Consider the following 14,019-nt stretch of genomic DNA (forward strand, 5'->3'; position numbering starts at 1 on the left):
CAGCATCCTTCCCAATCCCTTGTTGACTTTAGCCTGGATTGACGGGTCCCTCAATATCGCAATATATAAAGTTGAAAAAAAAAATATATCGCAATATATTTTTTTTCCAATATCGTGCAGGCCTAATCTAGGGTGTGCATAGCCAGTGTTTTTCTGTACTTTGTGCAAGTGCTTTTACTAAAAGGCAAGAGACAGATTTTGTTCACTGCTTGCAGGAGCACAAAATCTATTCCTCCCCCCTGTCAGAACCGAGATCTGCCCCTGTTTACATAGGCAGATCTAATTTCTGTGTGTTTTACCCGACGATCAGTGGGTGCCGGCGAACATCCAGCGCCCGACGACCGCAGATCGGCTTCTGCTGTGAATAATCACAGCAGAAGTGGCATGCGCCCCCTGCAGGTGAAAGTGCAGAGACCTGTGTATATACACGTGATTCTGCACAGGAGAGCTGCCCTGTAGCAGTAAAACTGCTATGGGACGGTCTTTATGTGGGCTAAGTAGACCTTAAGTCTTTTTTCAACCTGACTAGCTATGTAACTATGATAACCGGCATGTGCGTTTCCAGTGCATTATCACTAATTAAGAGACTCTATTGAAAAATCTGCCTGCGTCAATCTTTATGATTTCCAGGGTAAACGTTTTAAAATTTTCAAAAGGAAAACACAGCGAACTAAAGGAAGTTTTCATAGATCAGGTCTTCTTTAATACAACAAAAACCACCACATTTTTTCTGCACTATAATTTGTATAATTACAGATTAAAAAGAAAAAAAGAGATAGAAATGAAACCTAACATTAGAGCCAATATTAACCTGTCTGATAATCCTCTGTTATTAGGCAGAAGTATGCAGGTCTGAATACCCAGCAGGCACTTCACTTAATAGTGGCAGTGTGCTGGGGAGTAGTCGGTGCGCTTCCTGGGAGTAGTTGGGATGTCACACATGGCTGAGCTCTCATTGAAACTCCTCTTTTCTCATACACCGCGTGCTCCATCTCTCCCCCACCGTGACCCATTATTAAATAATCACAAGGAGACTCCAGTCTCCACGTACAAAGGAAAAAAAAAAAACATTTATTTATAGACGCAAATTACAGCAAGAAAAAAAAAATTGCTTTGATTTCAGTTTTTTTTTCCTCCGCCAGTTTCCATCGTATTAAGGATTGGATGTTGAGGTGTGGTACAATCGCGGCTGGCAGCGGTCTAGAAAGGCACCGGCAGGTGAATAGGACGGGAGGGTGCTGGCAGGACCCACTCTTCTGCGGCAAAATGTCCAAACTTTCCAAAAACCTGAAAACAAACAGAAAATAAAGATGAGGTTTGAGTTTGTTTAGAGACTCCGCCACTTTGCTGATTCAGGTCTCACTCCCAAACACTCCTCCCCCCCCCCCAATCACAGCTGCTGAAAAATCATGTGACAGTGTTCAATTTATTGATTGACTGCTAGGTCTCCAACCGGTGCACCAAGAGGTGGATTAGAGACGAAACCCCCCCCCCCTTTTCCCCTTTATATGTGTATGTACACGTGTGTGTGTGTGTGTGTGTGTGTGTGTGTGTGATAGATAGATATATATATATATATATATATATATATCTATGTGTGTGTATGTATGTATGTATATATATATATATATATATATATACACACACACATATACGCATGTGTAATTTTATATATATATATATATATACACACTTCTTAATACAATTTCTTATATATGTATATTTTTTATATATGGATATGTTCGCACGATGATTGTGCGTTTATGTCAAAGTGCGTATTCATATTTCCGTGTATATTTTTAACTTGTAGTTTTAGAGACATATGTATATTTATGCTTTTTAATTCTCTCATCCCCCCCTCCCCTTTTTTGTAATATATTTTTATTTTTTTTTATTTTTAATTTTATTTTTTCTTATCTTTTAATTTTATTTTTCTAGTTTTAATTCCATTATAGTCTTCATTTTCTTCCTTCTTTTTTCTTTCTCTTCCTCGTTTTTTTTTTCTTTTCTTTACAATATTCCTCAATTGTTTTATAATGATATAATGGTGTGCTATACAATTGGCTTATGTTTAGTGATAGGTCTAATGCTTAACATGATGTACACTCTGGTAGTAGAATCCCTGGTATGTACCGCCTCTTCATCATAATTAGTGCAGCTAGTGTGTATATATGACTGCGCTCTATTGGTATTCTAAGTTGTCTGAGGAAGGAGCGTTGTGCGCATGCTCCGAAGCGCGTTATGTCAACATAGGTGGACAAGCAGCTCACCGCTGTTCCTGGACTGATCCTGCTCCCCCATTGGACTCTATCGAGGTAGCGTCATCTCCCGGCTGCTGGTTCGGCTGTGAGGAAGAGAGCGCCATGCCACGGGGTTGAGAAATTAACAGGAGAAGCCCATACATTACCCTCATGTAAGTGTGCTAGGTTTCTTGTATAATAAATCGTGATTGCATTACTGAGTGGCGCCTGTCCTTTCTTGATAAGGTGGATTGGCTGCTAGGCCTCCAATCGGTGCACCAAGAGAGGTGGTCCATACTCACCCATTCCTGGAGCAGTGGGTAGCAGCTGCAATGGAGGAAGGTGTGGTGGGAAATTGGGAAGGGGAGTCTAGATGTGGACAGAGAGGGGGGGTGGGCTGAACTTTATTCCTGTAACTTACCCCTGAATATTAGGGCCTCGTATACACAGGGTATACATAACCCCTTCACACCGTCTGTACCCAAATATGCGACCCCACTGGACTGGACGTTTTTTTCGTGGGGTCGCATATCTCACTTTGTGCTAGGAGCATGCCACAAATCTTACGGAGAGCCCCAGATCCCAAACTAAAGATCGGAACCCGGATCTCACGATTCCGGGTCACCTGATCGTTGTTATAGCCTCTGATTGGCTATCACAGTGACCAGTCCCTGAAACCCACCCCTTTTTTATGTGAATGGAGGAGAGAGATACTTTGTATCTCTCTCAGGATGAATTTGATTTAAACCAAGTCGATTTAAATCACAAAAGGCTTGATTTAAATAATTTTTAAGGGGCAACTGTCACCTCTGACCCGCTGGTGACTCACTGACAGTCCCATTCACTTTAATGGGAAGTCTGGTGACGCGGCAGCGACACAAGGTGAGGGACGTGGCAGCAGCAGGTGAGTGGATCCCCACTAACAGGCACTGCCATGATGGATCTGAAATGACAGGTGCCCTTTAAATGTAAGGACTCATTCTTGCTGGTAGTTAGAACATTTAATGTTTGCAAACAAAATAAAGGTTTCCTATTTAGAATAATAAGCTGTCAGGTTAGTTAAACAGTGATAGCAGAACCGATTCAATCATACAGTTTGTACGTGGATTTGCAAAACAATGTGATAAAGGAATATTCCTGAACTTTGTATTATTTCCTGGTTACTGTGAACTTGTGTGAGTGCGTGTTATCTCAGCTCGCAGAGCTTCGATGCATTGATAAGGTTTACCAAAAATGTAAATATTGCAGAATATACAGCCTCATGCTACATAACTAAGCTCCATTTCATGCTGAATAAACAAAATGATTGTATCTTTAGATTGATTTTTACTCCAAAAGCATTTTATTAAAATAAATTTGATTAAAAAAAATAAAAATCAGGTTTAAATAAAAAGAAAAATGATTTTTTTTTATTTTAAAAAAGTCATTGGTTTTTATCCACCCGGGTCTCTCTGTCCTTGCAGAAAAGAAAAAAAAAAAAAAAAAATACCTAGATCAAGGTTTGATCTAGGTCAGTGCCAGGGTTAGTGTTTGGATCAGGGTCAGTATTTTTTTGTTTTTTTGACAGTTTTTTTTTTTTCAGTGTGTTTTAGGTAGGATTAAAAAAAAGAAAAATGCGCACTATTGTGTTTGTGCCGTACTACAGGTACAAACAAAAACTAACATACACATATGTGGTATTGCTGCGATTGTCAGGAGCAGGAGAATTTAATTTGGGTTGTTGTTTGGTGGAAGGTTATAATAGTAGAAAGAAATATACAGCTAAAAAAAAAATATATATATATATAATCAAAACAAAAACTATTTCCTTTGAAAAAAATAAAAAGTCAGGAGGTATTCATTACCATTTACCACCAAAAAAAAAAAGCCCAATTTGTCCTGGGGGGAAAAAAAAAAAAAAAAAGTGGTATGATACACAAAGTAGTTGTGGTGATATGTACGGTTTTACTAACACATGTTAAAGTTTCAACATTGTGCTTAGGCATTTAGATTAGTTTTACATTTAGATGCAAAGAGGATCTTTCTTCAGATGTGTCAAAGTCAGCAGCTACAAAAATTGTAGCTGCTGACTTGACAGACAGTGACCTGTCCCAGGATCCAGCGCCATCCTCACCTGGACTGATTTTTCATCAGTCTTTGGGTCCCTGGCACCGGCATCCTAACTTTGGGCAGCTGGCCGATATTTGCGTGCAATAGTGCCGACAATGTGCGCCTTTTCCGATCATGTGACAGCCAATCACAGCGCTCAAATGTCCATAGACCCCGCCCCCTAGCATAGCAAACCCCTTAAAGGGCCAGCGGCAGCCGGTACCAAGGTGTTAAGTTAACCTCACCCTAAAACCTGATCGCATAGGTGTAAACACCCATGCGATCGGATTCTGGTGTGAAAAAAAAAAAAAAAAGGGTCCTGCATGATTTTGGTGCAGATACAAAATGAATAGCTCAAACCACACTGCTGCAGAATCGCATGTGATTTGAACAGGAATGCGGAATTACTTCCCACCCCGCACCAGTGTGAATCTGGCCTAAAGGATAAGCTCACCTCTGGGAACATGTCACATGTTCCCAATGCTATAGCCACCGCCTCTAGTGACAGTGAGCCCAAGATCCTCTCCCCCAACTCACTGTCACAATTTAAAGCGGAGTTCCACCAGAAAGTGGAACTTCCACTTATATGCTTTCCATACTTGGCACCTTTCGGGGGGACGACGGATACCTGTTTTTGATAGGTACCCTTCCCCCACTTCAAGGAGACAGTGCTGCAGCGCCGTCCCTCGGAAGTTCGGCCCCCTCCTTTTTCGTCTGCCGCCAGGCCAATTACAAAGTGCAACGCATTCACTTTGAAAGGCTTCACTGCCGGGTTCCCTTACCCTGAATGGCGGCGGCAGCAGCACCCGAGAGCCGATACAAAAATGTATAAAGTACCTGAAATAAATAAATAAAGTGAGGAAGTTTAGGAGACATTCACAGTACCTACAGGTAAACCTTGTTATAGAGCTTACCTGTAGGTACAAGTGGTGTAACAAAGTTTACAACCACTTTTATTGTGTGCCTCAGCTCCCGCTGTGTAAAATCACAGCGATGCATACTATTACTAGCTCAACATGCCTTTTGACTTGCAGGTTGTATATTTTTTTTCGCCCGGGGGTTTACAACATCTTTAACCCTTTAATCGCCCCTGATGTTAACCCCTTTCCCAGTCAGTGTCATTAGACACAGCGGGAGGCAGACCCCGGGAAAGAGCAGGTGCGATCTTCAGGGAAACTGAAAGAGCCGCCTGCCTATGTAAACAAAGCAGGCGGCTCTCCTGTCAGACATTCACAATGGGATTGTGTGTCTCCGCTAATCTGAATCACCGATCTCTGTGTGCCAAATTACCGATCTCACCCCCCCCCCCCCCACACAGTTAGAAAGCCCAATTTAGGAGCACGCTTAACCCCATTGATCACCCCCAGTGTTAACCCCCCCCCCCGTGTCATTTATACAGTAACAGTGCATATTATTTAGCACTAATCATTGTATTGGTGTCACTGGTCCCCAAAAAGTGTCGCTTAGTGTCAGATTTGTCCTCCGCAATGTCGCAATCCCGCTAAAAATTGCTGATCGCCGTCATTACTATTAAAAAAACAAAAAAAAAAAAAAGGTCCGAAAATCTATCCCATAGTTTGCAAACGCGATAACTTTTACGCAAACCAAATCATATACGCTTTTTTTTTTACAAAAAATTACGTAGCGGAATACAAATTGGCCTAAACTGATAAAAAAAAATTAGATTTTTAAAATGTTTTTTTTTTTTTTGGAAACATTTTATAGCCGAAAGTAAAAAACATTGTTTTTTTTCTTTCAAAATTGTTGCTTTTTTTTTTTTGTTTATAGCGCAAAATCTAAGAACCGCAGAGGTGATCAAATGCCACTAAAAGAAAGCTCTGTTTGTGGGGGGACAAAAAAGGACATCAATTGTATTTGGGTACAGCGTCGCAGGACCGCGCCATTGTTAAAGCAGTGCAGAATTGCAAAAAATGGCCTGGTCATTAAGGGGATAAAACCTTTCGGGGCTGAAGTGGTTAAATAATCCTAAAAGTTTTTTTTATTATTGTGAATCCCTCCCAGGCCTGTCCATAGCACAGAGCAGACTGACAGAATATTGATGGATACAAACCAAATGGTCAAACAGCAAACTCATCACCCGCGTCTCAGACAGGTACACTTTTCAGCTCTGCTCTGAACATGGAGCATTTGTCAAACTGAAGATTTTCTTTGTCAGATTCCCCCCCCCCCCACCCCCCATTTAAAAATAAAACATGGGCCATGTTAATACTGTGCTAATACTAAGCCCGTCAAGCTGTCATCGCCGGAGCGGATACTCCTGTGTTACATAAAATCACATCTCCCTTCTGTAGGTAGAAGATAAAACAAGCTGCTGATGGCGTCTGTCACTTGTCTGGGGCTCCGCGGGGCATCCGTCATCTCATGTGTAATTACATTAATTCACATCATTTTCTTACCCGTGTTTGTATGGCAATATAAATATTAAACACCATTAGAGGAACCCGTGTGATTGACGGGTGATGTTCGGCGCTCTGTTTCCACCATTCACCGGGGATTCAAAAAAACATTCTGATCCTGTGTAATCTTTCTGAGCCAATACTACGCCTGCATAGCAAGAGAGGATTCCATCGCCAGAAAAATTAATTGCACGACCGCGTGTGTATCGGGATCTAGTACTAAAATCGGCAGAATTACCAGGTGGAGACATGTTGGCCCTAGGCTGCCTTGGCCTTGTATGTTTTTTTTTTTTTATCTAATCGTCTGTTTTTTTTTTTTATCTAATCGTCTTTTTTTGGGGGGGGGGGGGGGGGGGGATTTTCTTCTGTCTCCACGGGGAGCGGTCGTGGGTGCCCAGTGACAATCAAGGCTACCGGACCCCCAGTTCAGCTTCCCCTGAGGCGGCGAATGGGTAGGCGCATGACCCCACTAGCGCTCCTGCAAAGCGGCGTACGGGCACGATCCGACCTGCCACAGCATATGTACGGCGGCTGGTCGGCAAGTGGTTAAAACCCAACCAGCAAATAAAGGATAAGTTCACCTTTGGGAACATGTTACATGTTCCACCCATTCTTAAGCTGGGTACACACTATACAACTTTTGTTGTTCGATTTCCTTTAGATTTATCTTCAACTATGTATATAGTGCAAGGGCCTACCTGATTCCATACAAATTGAAAGTGCCTAGATTTGACCTCACAATACGGTTTTGGTAAATCTAAAGGAAAAAAATCCAATTGTATAGTGTGTATCCAGCTTTAGGGTGGAACACGTAACCAATGTTCCCAATACTGCAGCCATTGCCCTTTCTCGCAGTGGCAGCAGTACAGGAAGAAGTTTCCCGTACTAGCTGTCTCTTTTTAAAATCAGCGCCCCCCTGGGGCATGCAGGCAATGTGAGAACGGGAGGACGTCCATGTACGCCCCCCCGGCATTTTAACCACTTACCGCAAAGTAACGTATATTTACGTCGGCTGACTTTGCGGTGTTATACCGGTATGATGCCTCTAGCTAGAGGCATCATCCCGGTACCATTGTTTAGAGCCGGCAGTCGGCTTTCCGTTAGTAATGACCGATGCGGCTCGGGAGCCGCTCGATCGTTACCTGGGCGAGCGGGAGGGGACGTCGCCCCCCCTCCCGCCTCTCTGCCGGGAGATCCGAGAAACCAGCCGGTTACGTCTCTGCTGACGTAACCCGGAGGCGGCGTCCATGACGTCACGTCCGGGTTACTCTGCTGCAAAAGGCAGCAGATTCAAAAAACGACTGTATTCAAAAATGCAGTTTTCGGCATTTTGAATACATGGTGTAGTGTAGGGGGGGTTGGGGTCTTTTAGACCAGTGGTCCTCAACCCGGGCCCACTAACAGGCCAGATTTTAGGTATTACCTTGGGGAGATGCAGACTAGAGTACAGTACTACTGAGCAGCAAATGATATCACCTGGGATGTATTTCAGTTATCTTGCAAATCTGGCCTGTTAGTGGGCCCTGAGGACCAGGGTTGAGGACCACTGATTTAGACCCTCGATCCGCCCATAAAGAGTACCTGTCACTGAATATTGGTGTCACAAGGGATGTTTACATTGCTTGTGACAGCAATAAAAGTGATCAGATTTTTTTTTTTTTCGTTAAAAAAACAAATAAAATAAACAGGAAAAAAAAAAAAAAAAAAATTTAGCCGTTAGCTCGCGTCCGAAAGAAAACGTATATGGAAGTCGAGCCGCGAATGAAATCACTGTTCAAACCACACATGTGAAGTATCGCCGCGATCGCCAGAACGTGAGCAATAGTTTAAAAAAAAAAAAGAGCTACACTCTAAACTGGTAACCGTTAAATTTTTTTAAAATGTCGCCTATTGAGATTTCTCTTGACCATAGTTTGTTGCCATTCCACAGGTGTGCGCAATTTTAAATCGTAACATGTTGGGTATCCATTTACTTTCACAATATACAAAAAAAAAAAAAAATGGGCTAACTTTACTGTTTAGTTTTTTTTAAAATGCAGTGAAATGTGATTTTTCTAAAAGAAAACTGCGTTTTAAAGAACGCTGTGCAAATACCGCGTGACAAAAAATATTGCAATGACCGCCATTTTATTCTCCAGAGTCTTTGCTAAAAATATATATAATGTTTGGAGGTTCTAAGTAGTTTTCTAGGAAAAAATACTGATTTTAACTTGTAAACAAAAAGTGTCAGAAATAGGCCTGGGGGTTAAGTGGTTAAGTCCTTATCCCTAAACCCCCCACCCCCACCTGCAACTTCTTCCACAAATGGAACCATTGTGTCCCTTTCCCTACAGCATTATTCTCAATAGGCTGCCTTACTCTGTGCCCGCTACTCTGGTATTCACGGCTTCTATTCTTGATCAGGTGATTGAGTTCACTACATATTTGAAATAGGTTTATGTAGATTGCACAATATCATTTTTTATAGATCGTTATGCATAGACATATATGTATGTTTTTCATATAACAGCATTCTGCACAAATAACTCTCTGGCCCATAAAATATGAAAAACATGCTTTTTTTTTTTTTAGTTATAAAATTTAGCAAACGGGTAAATCTCCTTCACTGATGGGCACTGATAAGGTGGCATTGATGGGCACTGATAAGGTGGCATTGATGGGCACTGATAAGGTGGGATTGATGGGCACGATTAGCAGTACTGGAGGACCCTAACGGGACCGATGTCCCTCTAACAGAAGCAGGTTAACGGCTTTCTTCCATTCTTCACACTGACAGCGGATGGGGGCCCACTGTGAATGGCCCTTTACCCTACTCTGCCTACTCTGTGATCACAGAGCATGCTGCCCATGCACCCCCTGGGGCAGGCGGGCAGCGTGAGTATGGAAGGACGTCCATGGCATGCTATAGCGGGGGTGCCAAGTGGTTAAATTAAAAACATGTTATACTTACCTGCTCTGTGAAATGGTTTTGCCCAGATCAGCCTGGATCCTCCTCCTCCTCTACTTTTCAGGTCCCCCGCCTGCACTCCTGGCTCCTCCCCATCTAGCAGTGCCCCCAGAGAAAAAGGCTTGCCCTGGGGGCACTCCTACGTGCTCCCCTCTGATCCACTGCTCTACGCATCCATAAGACACATACACACAGCAGCGCCCCCATGTTCTCTCCTCATTGGCTGGGATTGAGAGCAGTGGGAGCCAATGAGCTCCCGCTGCTGTCTCAGCCAATGAGAAGGGAGAGTCCCCATGCAGCTGAGGCTGTGGTGAACATTGCTGGATTGGAGGGGGCTTGAGTAAGGATTTGTGGGGGGGGGGGGGTGGAACGCGCTGTGTCTCCTGCAATGTAAAAAAAACTTTCAGCCTTTACAACCACTTTAAACTATTACTGGCAGGCCCCAATTTGCGAACGGACATCAGTGCCGGCCGCTTGTGCTGTACCCTGGTCCCGGATTCTGCTGAGCAGCCATCTTGCTGCCCTGGACACATCCCACACTGCAGTACTGCATGGCCACAAGAGCCCCAGATAAAATGACTGCACGCCCAGAAACGCCTAGAACATCCCACATCACCGCACAGGCTGGAGTTACACAGTAAATGTGTGCCGGTTCACACATTCGCAATGCGGGAACCCTGTGAATCCACTGCGGGTTTCGGCATCGAACTCAACTCGCTGGCAGTGCACACACACTGCCATATATGAATCGCTGGGGGTGTCAATAAAACGATAACGACACCCCCCAGATCATATCGCAATGGAAATTGTCAATTCGGACATGAATCTGATCGCATAGGTGACAACAACCAATTCTAGTGCGGACCAAAAAAAAGGGTCCTATGCGACTTTGGTCCAATTGCGGTGCAAATTCAACCATACAATCTGTATGTGTGAACTGGCACTTAAAAAATGCACTGTTTCGAGTTACAAACAAATTTGACCTAAGAACAAACCTACAGTCCCTATAGTGTTCGTAACCCAGGGACTGTCTGAATTGATAATGGGGGGGGGGGGGGGGGGGAAAGAGTCTGTGAAAAAGATAATCGCAGACATAAACTACTCCAGGGTCAAAGTAGTTTCTTTCATCTTAGAAAATCTTCTACCCACCCGGTTTTTCTTTACTTTTAAAATCAATGGTGTCCTTATCCCTACCCCCCCCCCCCACCTGCAACTTCTTCCACAAATGCAACCATTGTGTCCCCCTCCCTACAGCATTATTCCCAATAGGCTGCCTTACTCTGTGCCCGCTACTCTGGTATTCACAACTTCTATTCCTGATCAGGTGATTGAGTTCACCGCATATTTTAAATTGGTTTATTTAGGTTGCACAATATAACTTTTATAGATCGTTATGTATAGACAGACGTATGTATGTTTGTCATATAACATCACTCTGCACAAATAAGTAGAACAACTTTTTGACCTCAGTGGGAAAAAAAAATAAAATCAGCCCATAAAAAAAAAAAAAAACCTTGCAAAAAAAGGAAAACAATTTTTAATTTTAGAGCCAAAAATAGTAAACTATAAAAACAGTGCTAAACGCAGAAGAATCACATTGACGTAAGCCGTCATAAAATGAGGTTAAAAGCTAAAGTATATTATAAACCCAATCGCCACAATCTCTTGTGGAATGTCAATGTCATTTTACATATACAGGCGGTCCCCGGGTTACAAACAAGATAGGGAGTGTAGGTTTGTTTTTAGGTCGAATTTGTTTGTAAGTCGGACCAGGTACATTTTTGAGTTTAGCTCCAGCCAAAAGAATCATTTTTATACTTTTCTGGATAACATAGGGAAGGGTTAACACCCCTGTACCATTTGTTTTACTGTCTGTACCAGTGCTGTATTTTGGCCTAGGCCAACAAGGCCCAGGCCTTGGGCGGCACAAAAAAAAAGGTGCCCCCCCTCCACCTGAGACTCTATTGGCCACTGGTTGCTAGAGCCGCCTCTATCACCCCCCTCTCTCAACCCACTCTCTCTCATCCCCCCTCTCTCTCTATCACCTCCCTCTCTTTCATCCCCCCTCTCTCTCCCCCTCTCTCTCTCATCCCCCCCTCTCTCTCCCTCCCTCACCCACCCCTCCCTCTCTCCCTCTCTCTCCCACCCCCCCCTCTCTCCTACCACCCCTCTCATGAGATCTCAAGGGTTCGTGCTGGGACTTGTAGTCCTTCAATTTTGGAGGGAGTCACATCCGTTAAAAAAGGAGTGGGGCAAATTTACACAGGAGGGGGGGGGGGGGGTCGCCCAATTTTAGTCTTGCCTAGGGCAGCACAAAACCAAAATACACCACTGGTCTGTACCCCTGTTCAGAAGACTTCACCTCACTTTCTGTCCCTATGACAATTGGATTTTGGTGATAAAGCTTCAGTGGAGACATCTTTTTCCCATGAGAAGGGAGTGAATTTGCCCTCCTAGGGGTAGATTTCTCCTCACTTCCTGTTGTCTCTCTCTGTTTGTAAGTAGGCATCATTTTGTAAGTCAGATGTTTGTAACCTGGGGACTGCTTGTAAAGCTTTCATGAACCCCTTTGCTGCCAATGGAGTGTAATGTGTGAACTTGCTTTTAGAATTCATAAGCAGCTTTAGACCTTACACGGAGAAGTGATCAGGGAGGCTATAAAGCAGTCTAATCGCTTCTACCGGTGGCGGAAGTTAAGGCCCTACATTCCCCCCCCCCCCACCTCCCTGAGACCACTAAAAAAAAGTATCAGAATGGCTGCCAGGGTGCATGGAGGGGATCTCTCCTCCATGCAATGAACCCGGTGGTGCTCTGCTTTGAGAACTTCCGGGTTCGCAGACACCAGCATGCTGTGCCCATGTGCAGAACAAAGTACTTTCTGTACTGGATCTGCTGAGAGAAAGTTCACACACTTACACAAGCTAAGAAGTGCAATTCTTTATGCTTTAATAAAATCCTCCAGGGAGCACTATGTATGGGCTGTTCTCATTTTTTATGAGCTGAATTAACAAGTGTCCTGGGAGAACCGAGGGGTTGATGTTATTTGTGAGCGTATCCCTGGATGCAAGCAGGAGTCCAGGAGAGAGAGAGAGAGAGCTGCTTTAGTGTTCCAAAGCTGTTTTGGACCTCTTTGTATTTACTAAGGCCCATCAGCCCATCAACAAAGATGACAACATACCTGAATGAGCACAGTGGTGGTGGATGTGCACACCTTCTTATGAGTCGCTATAGCGCTGCACTATATATATATATATATATATATATATATATATATATATATATATATACACACACACACACACACACACACACACACACACACACATATATATATATATACACACATATACATACAGTATCTCACATGGTTGTAAATATTTTATTCTATCTTTTCATGTGACAACACTGAAGAAATGACACTTTGCTGTCCCATCAAAATAACTCAACACCCAGCCATTAATGTCTAAACCACTGGCAAGAAAAGTGAGTACACCCCTAAGTGAAAATGTCCAAATTGGGCCTAATTAGCCATTTTCCCTCCCCGGTGTCATGTGATTTATTACGGTTACAAGGTCTCAAGTGTGAATTGGGGAGCAGGTGTGTTAAAATTTGGTGTTATCACTCTCACTCTCTCATTCTGGTCACTGGAAGTTCAACATGGCACCTCATGGCAAAGAACTCTGAGGATCTGGAAAAAAGAATTGTTGCTCTACATAAAGATGGCCTAGGCCAGGGATTCCCAAACTACGGCCCTCCAGTTGTTCAGGAACTATAATTCCCATCATGCCTAGTCATGTATGTGAATGTCAGAGTTTTACAATGCCTCATGGGACTTGTAGTTCTGCAACAGCTGCAGGGCCGTAGTTTGGGAATCCCTGGCCTAGGCTATAAGAAGACTGCCAGGACCCTGAAACTGAGCTGCAGCACGGTGGCCAAGACCATACAGCAGTTTAACAGGACAGGTTCCACTCAGAACAGGCCTCTCCATGGTCGACCAAAGAAGTTGAGTGTACGTGCTCAGCGTCATATCCAGAGGTTGTCTTTGGGAAATAGACGTAGGTTTGGGCAGTCTAGATTCTGCCAACACGTAGCAGGTACATACATTAGAAGCAAGGAAAGTAACTCCTAGTGCAGCACTGTAGCTAAAAGGTTTAGTAGATAAAAGCATCACACTAAGAAAATCAGGCGAGCGATCATCCAATTTTCCTCATCGTTTCACAGCAAATTGGAACCAATGAAGGATGTATGGAAATTCTCATGTGACAAAAGTTTTTTTTTTTTTTGTGGTTTCTGATCATGCGCAGTTTTTCATTTCTGATTTTTCTTG

The 14,019-nt window shown here is 43.4% G+C and overlaps 1 protein-coding gene across 1 annotated transcript in view; it reads right to left on the reverse strand.

Annotated features, from left to right (window-relative positions):
• Positions 1-833: 833 nt before the first annotated feature.
• Positions 834-14,019, reverse strand: part of ETFB (electron transfer flavoprotein subunit beta) — a 110,371-nt gene continuing 97,185 nt past the window's right edge. The window contains exon 7 of the mRNA XM_082273702.1: positions 834-1,287. The gene's annotated coding sequence lies outside the window, so the exon portion shown is untranslated. The remainder of the gene's footprint in view (positions 1,288-14,019) is intronic.

The sequence above is a fragment of the Pelophylax lessonae genome, assembly GCF_965119305.1.
Source record: "Pelophylax lessonae genome assembly, chromosome: 12".
Taxonomy (NCBI): domain Eukaryota; kingdom Metazoa; phylum Chordata; class Amphibia; order Anura; family Ranidae; genus Pelophylax; species Pelophylax lessonae.